This window comes from Chiloscyllium plagiosum, unplaced genomic scaffold (assembly GCF_037043375.1).
Source record: "Chiloscyllium plagiosum isolate Xiang-an unplaced genomic scaffold, Cpla_swu_hap1 HiC_scaffold_18, whole genome shotgun sequence".
Taxonomy (NCBI): Eukaryota; Metazoa; Chordata; class Chondrichthyes; order Orectolobiformes; family Hemiscylliidae; genus Chiloscyllium; species Chiloscyllium plagiosum.
The window spans coordinates 106,348,503-106,356,203 of record NW_028270156.1 but is presented as its reverse complement, the minus strand read 5'-3'; the positions used below and the strand labels follow the sequence as shown (position 1 = coordinate 106,356,203).

Here is a 7,701-nt window from a genome sequence, read left to right as displayed (position 1 = left end):
AAGAACTATGTATACGGGAATTCATGGTGGGACGAAAAATTGCTCAGTTATGTACAGTGAGGTGAGAGTGGGCAGAAAGAGTGGGGAATTTCTGGTGGGAGGTCTGGACAAACTCTCAGCTCCAAGAATACAATTTGTGCTTGCAAATGATATAGCTCAATCACCGGTCACCGTGCTGCCTCCTCCAGTTGAAAAGCCAGTCAAGATGCAGGCAAGTGCAGCAATGCAGGACGTTTATCAAGGAATTTTCCCAGATTGTGTCTTAACGCGATCACAGAGTCACAAGCTGAAGCAGCACAAATCAAAAAGCACGGATATGGAAGCTGAAATATGATTACAATGTTTTTGTCAGGTAGGTGGGACACAGCAAGGGAAAAACGTTAATAACGCAAGTATATTCAGCTCTACTATGCTACTGAGTTACAGCAGAAAGATGAATAATTAAAGCAGTTGAATCAGAAGACATGTACTTGGAAGGAGAGTGAATGCATCCCCGTGTGATATTACTTCGCAAATGATATGTTAAGGAGGAAGTGGAGAGCAACACATACTCAAGCAAGTGAGAAATGGGCAGAATTTATTTTTCCAGTAGGGTACAGAAAAGTGGTGCTGCGAGTGCCGCATGTGCCACAAATTGGAGGGTACGTAGGCGTGATGAAAACGGAGAATAAAATACAAAGACATTTTTACGGCCTGGATTGCAGGGGAATGCATTTGAATTTTGCCAGACGTGCCATACATTTCAACTAATAGGAAACCATGGGAAATAATAAAGCCTGCACTTTTAATATCTATCCCAGCGTTCGACGAATCTTTCTTAAGTGTCTTCATTCATTGTGAAGTTTTCCTACATCCAATAAAAGATGGGAATAAGTATTAATTAACAGAAAAAGGATGTATTGAGGAGATTTCCAAATGTTGTTCAATCATGCAATATGACAGCTAAAAGGATAGTGGACGAATTCCGGTTTTTAGAAAAACTAGATTAAGACTATCATCAGAGATACAATTAACTCAAGGGTCAAAATTCACGTCCAAACTTTTCATGGAGTGTTTAGACAGCTTGGAAATAAAACGATTCAAATCTACTGTTACAATCCAGAATCACAGGGTGCATTGAAAAGGTGACGTCAATTATTAAAGACTATATTGAGGTTTTATGGTTTGGAGTAGCCAGATTATTTCCATAAGGGAGTTGCGTCAGTGCTGTTTGCGATCTGAGATATACCAAAAGAATCCACCAAACTAAGTCCATCTGAAACCAATTTTGGGCATAAAGTAAGAAGACCATTAAAATTTATTAAGGAAAAATTAATAAGTCCGATTACAGAGACCACGCATTTGGATGATGTGTCAAATTTTAGAGTTGAACTAAATAATGTTGGGAAGTTGTCGAGACAGTATTTAAAAGTATCGCAGCAAATGGTGAAGCAGGAAGTGTATGAGAAATCCAAGAATCACAGTTTTGCCGCTGGGACTAATGCAATTATTTAAAATTCATTCATCTGTGAAACTTTAAAGCAAGGTTTAAAAGACCTTATCAAATTGAGAGGAAATTGAGTGAGGTTAGCTACTTGATAGGGACTCCAGTCATGAAAGAATCTCACAGAATGTGATGGGAATATGCTCTAACGGTATTTTGGCAGAGAACGAACGCAAGAGGAGAATGTGTTTTTGACTACGACACACTGGGAAGAACCAATGTCAGGGAATTCTGCATTGGACGTTCCTGAAATAAAATTGGACAATGCAAAAGTTGTCCAAAAAGTTATTCAGTTATCTTCCAGAAGAAAATCGAAAGAGTTATTACTTTTGCATGGGGAGATCTGCTGAAATATACTGGGAATTAATAATCTAATTGTAGATGATATAAATATAGGAGATGCTGTTCTGACTCTGTAACATCCTTGCAGGCATAACCCTTTAAAGTTGTACAAGTTCATAAGGATATATCACGTATGCACCAAAATGGCATAACCGAAGTGAGTTTCAATGAATAGAGTTCACCCATCATCATGGTGCCAAAGCCAGAAAAGACCCAACAGTTATGTGTGGACTACCACAAAATCAATGTTGTTAGAAAGACTGATGCGTATACATATCTGCAGTTGGAGGACTGTGTGGAAAAGATTGGAGGAGCAACTTGCATTTCTTAGTTGGACTTCCTCAAAGGTTACTGGTAGGGAACTTTGACAGAAAGATCAAAGGCAAATTTGTAACGCCAACTGGCCTGCAGAAATTTAAAGTAATGCTGTTTGTACGAAAAACACTTCAGCCACATTTCAGAGGTTAACTGACAGGGTAATTGCCGAATACGCAACTGTGTGCTGTATATTGTGCCTGGTGACTTTCCGTCTCTCGTGGATTGAATATTTACAGCATTTATTGGGCTTTTTTGATCGAATTCGGAAGTCAAACTGGTTTGTAAACCTAGCTGAAAGTAAATCTGCCAAAGCCAAAGTCACCTTCCTGGGAAACGTCGTTGAACACGGACAAATAGCCCCACGGGATGCGAAATCGAAAGTTACAGGGGACTTTTACACATTGTTGACGAAAAGAACAGTACTACGGTTCCCCGCATTGAGTGGCTTTTAATGAAAGTTTGTGCTGAATATTTGCAGTGGGACTATTCCATTCACCGAACGGTTAAAAACAGGCAAGAAATTTCAGTGAACACAAGACTTTCAAAATGTTGTTTTTCTCAGAGCAGAGCTGATTGTGAGGAGACATGATTGACGTGTACGAAATAATGAGGAGCAAGGAATTACAGTTTAAAGGAAACATTTGCTCTTGATCGATCACCAGGGTTGGTAGATTTCAGATAAGATGCAGAAAGCTTTGAATAGACTGGTAGGAAAACTTTATCAGTCAGCGGGTAGGAGACTCGAGAACTCACACTCTATAAAGATCAGTTGGACAGTTAACCCTTCATTCTTCTCTGATTCCACTGGCCAAAGAGTTTCGAAAAATGCTCAAAGCAGAGCATCACCGCGAGCAACAGTTATTCGATCGGTGGCTTTATGAAATGGAAAGGTGCCCATAAGTCACCCGCGCGACTATTCGGCTTCCCTCCTGTGATGACGCTGGGTCATTGACTCTCATGTTCTCGGGGGCATTTAATGAAGGCATTCTCGTTCCTGCAGATGAGGAACTCACACCTTATTTCGGCTTTTGAAAAATCAATTTTTAAGCGGGATTAAAATCTGCCTTGCTGGCGAGCCAGGTAGGATTCGAACCTACAGTCTCCTGATTCGTAGACATGCGCGTTACCCATTGCGCCACTGGCCCGATGCCCAGCCTTAACAGCCGTGATGTTAATACGGACACGGTTAATAGCAGTCATGTTCACCAGTTGAACAAGCAATAAAGATAATCACTGTCACTGCCTCAGTCTAATCTTCATCACCTTTCAAAGCAACGAATTTTCCAAAATAAAACCACATATGTCCTCATGAAGCTTCCATTCACACTCTGTCTGCTTAGTCATTTAATGGAATGTCATGTGATGAATTTCGAATCCACTTCTTCAGCATAACTGACGTGAATGTGAGCCGAATCACCACATTGTATATACCAGTTAATTTTCAGAGGTTTCGAGTACAGTAGCGACTTTTGCGAATATGCAGGAAAGTGAATACTGTGAACCGAGCAAAAAAATCCCTTCATGGAAATTAATCCAGTGCAAAGTCAAACATATGAGGATGGCAGATGACGTAAACATTCCTCTGCATCACTCTGCCCAGATGCTTCTCCAAGAATTGACTCTTTGCAGAATTCTTCTTTGTAATTTTGACTGTCCCGGTTGTAGATATTCTTTCAATCCACAACAAGTATCCTGCTGAAAACTACTGACTTCAGAATAAAATAGTTGAGTATCTATTCGACCAGTTGATGTCCCAAAGCTCCGTGTTCCATGTGAATACAAGTTCTTGCAGGTGAAATTGGAGCTCCGAGCCTGATGTCCCACTGCTTCTTGATGCGTGGGAATTGAAGCCGTTCTCCTTAACGCGGGAGCTTTTAGCCTCGATATTTCACGCGCCTCTATATCATCAGAGAATGGCATTACGCTCACCGATTGCATTTTCGCAGCCACATGCTCGCGCTGAATGCCATTACCATTTCCAATTAGTTTTGGGTGCACTGCAAATCAATTTCTCTGATTCCACGCCCTTGAACTGGGATTATATGACATGCCATTATATGATTACGTCAATAAGTGAGGAAATTGGTGAAGTAACCGATGTTAAAATACAGTGTTATTGAGAAATACATTTCAGCAATACCCTGCAGTATCCCATGACCCTTTGAAGTTTTGTGGATATCTCGCAAACGTAACATCCTACAATCTCAGTGTTGCAATCTCTACAGTCTCTCCGGACATAGAAGCGATATATATGCAACCGAATCTGAGTTCCCACATCTCAGTCACTGTTTGACAAGTATTCCTTTGTGCGTGTGTTTCTGTTCTTGGCATAACCTCTGCCCCGTTCCTTATTGCTTTTTGCATCGTGCTTTTCCATGTGGCGCCAGGATCATGAAATGGTTCTTCCTTGGCATTGTCAACACAGCAAGTTCTGCTCGAATCACTGTCACAGCAATCGGCATTTTACCCGTTTTACTCCATGTAATATGTGCTTAGCAAACGCTGAGAAAATCAATCTATGTTTTACATAAAAATACTCTACGTGGTGATAAGTTTCCTTCTTCAAACACCCGCTATCTCACATCTTTGCGTTTCACATATCATAACCACCATTTATCGGAGAACTCTCTCCCTCCCACAAGAACTAATTCGCCTAAACGTCCACCCTCCCATTTCACTGAGGTATTGCGCAATATAATACTCACATTTACACTGTCCATTCTGTACTGCTGCGGTCACTGTTTTGGGTGAAAGTGTTCAAACCCATGGTCGGCATCTTCAAGCAATTCAATCCATTTAGATGCCGCTGTTCTGTAATTAATCCTCATGGAGCAGCTTTTACTGACACGGACAAGAGATTTCTGGAACATCGGGCTCAGGGTAAGTGCACAGCGCAGGATTGAGCAAATGATGTTTTATTGGAAAAGAGAAGTTTCTGTGGCTTTCTCCAGTCATTTATTTCATTTGTTCATTCGGTTCCCCCGAAATATTGCGTGCAGTTCTGCAATTCACATTACAGGAGTCATGTGATCACACTGGAAACCATGCAGAAATTTACCAAGTTGAAAAGTTTAGGTTATGAAGACAGATTGTTTTGACTGGGGTTGTTTGCTTAAGGCAGAGGAAACTGTGAGGATACATGTTTCATATGCACTAAGTGATGAGCGACATGGACAATGCAGACTAAAAGAAACGTTTCCTCTTGACCGATCAACAGGGGCGTATACTGAAGTTAAGAAGTGGAAAGGATTGAGGATATTTGCAGAAAAACCTCATCAGCAAGCGGATGGTTGAATCTCGATTCACTGTCTGAACCCACATAACCTTCAGAAATACACGGATCTGAACTTGAGTTGTTAATGCATACAAGGCCAAGTGATGAAAATGAATAAAGATAGTCAAGCGATTGCATCTGACGAAAGCATGTACAACGACCTTGAGGGCTGTCATTCTACACATACGTGGTATTCGTGTAGCTGTCCATGGTGGGCTAGCAGGTCCATTTTTTTCGCTTCCTTCGCTGTGACCCGGCTTTGATTCTCAGTCCGGGAGTTGGGATGGTTTTGATCCTGACAGTGACATCAGCAAAAGCAGACCCCCTGCAAGTGGAGTGTTTTTAGTACCTCGGATCAATTAATGACGTCGAGAAATGAGAGACGATGTCCCAGACTCTTAAACAAAGGGGACGGTGCCTCGGCAGTCACTGCTCATTCAGACAGATCACTCGCCATTCTCCTCTGATTCCGCTTCCTAAAGGTTTTCCCAAAATTGTCAAAGATGAGACTTGGCTCTGTGTCTTGTTTCCTTCACAATCGCAGGTGCCACAGTGAATCTCGGAAAGTTGAAAGGTGTAGAGGGCAATCTGAGTGAAGAATTCAGCTTTCCCCCCCAGTGATGACTCTGGGATATTGACTCTAACGGTCGCAGGGGCATTTAATGAAGGGACTCCTGACCCTGCAGTTCAAGGTGCAAACCTCATTTCGGCTTCAGAACAGTCAGTTTTAAGTGCAATAAAGTCAGCGCTGCCCGCAAGCCAGGTTGGAATCGAAGCTCCACACAGTAGATCTGTAGTTAGCTATGTTATCCATTGTGCCACTGACCCGTTATATGTGCTACATTGTGCGTGAGATTAGCTTGTATGTGAATTTGAAGCCTGCCAGTCTTGCTCTTGAACCAAGTCGAAATCTTAACTACAATCTCTGGACCATAACAATGCGCATTATCCATTGTGACACTGTGTTCGCGCGTGCTTCAGGTTGGCATTCGGCAGAGTTGTGATCTAAACACGGACATGACCAATCGTACTCATGTTCACAAGTTGAATAACCAGGAAAGATAACCACCGTTACTGCTTCACTCCAATAATCCACTCTTTGTGCAGCGGGAGGTTTTGTAACGAAAAGACATTCATCCTCATTAAAATTCCATTCACTTTGTGTCTACTCAGCCATTCAATGGGATCTCCGCTCATCTGATGAATTTCAAATTCACTGCACTGATTTTGCTCCATCACTTTTGATCAACTAATGCCTAATCACAACATCGTATTCAAGCTAATTTTCGAAGTCTGAACGTATTTTAACGGCCTGTGCGAGTTTACAAGAAATTCAATAAAATGAAATGACCAAAAAAATTCCCTTTCTGCCCAGAGCAGAGTTAGCCATATGAGATAGCTCAGAGAGAGAAAACATTACCTCCATTTCTCTCAGTGCAGATGTCAATAGTAGCTGTTCCAGATACAGTTGGAACTTCCAGCTTGATATCCCAGTGCTCCCTGCTTCGTGTCAATGGAAGCTGCTGCAGTTCAGGTTGGAGCTCCCAGCCTGATGCGACGTATACCACGGCAATAGAAACTGCTCCACGCAATGTTGGAACTCCCAGTCCCCGCATTTCAATTCACTCTGTACTTTCAGTGAAATACTTCACACTCAATGATTTCATTTCTGAACTGATATCCGTTGCCTCATCCTCATCCGCATTTCCTGTTTGATCTTCGCTGCTGCACCATACAGTTTCTCGTATTCCAGGCATGAAACCTGGCACTATATGATATTCCACAGCAGTGGTCACTTCCTTGTATGACGAAATTGCTAAAGTAACCGATGGTAAACTACATTTCTTTTGCAGAAATACATTCCAGCAATTGCCTGCGCTATTCCCTGATGCTTTCATTTTCTGGAGAACTATATCAATCTTCACCTTCAACAAACTCAGTGATGAAATATCCATCGGCTCTCGAGATACCGAAGTTAACCATTCAGCTCACCATGAGTTTGCATATCTCAGTCACTGTTTGTCAAGTATTACTACTGTTCATGTGGTCCTGTTCCTAACATATCCTTTGCCACTATCTTTACTGCTTTTTACATCATGCTCTTCCATGCGGTGCCATATCATGCAGTGGTTAGCGCTTTGCGTGGTGGCAGCAGAAAGATCATCTGCAAATTGACTTCCAGTATTGTCACTTGTTACCGTTTTATGCAGAGTAAGACATGCTTAACAAAAGCAGGAGCGAATCAATCTTTCTTTACATGAAAATATTCTTCGAGGTGATGATT

General features: G+C 41.8%; 1 non-coding gene across 1 annotated transcript; it reads right to left on the bottom strand.

Moving 5' to 3' along the window:
- Positions 1-3,215: 3,215 nt before the first annotated feature.
- Positions 3,216-3,288, bottom strand: trnar-acg (transfer RNA arginine (anticodon ACG)). Its single transcript has one exon. It is a non-coding gene; the product is annotated as a tRNA-Arg (tRNA).
- Between the last annotated feature and the right edge of the window lie 4,413 nt (positions 3,289-7,701).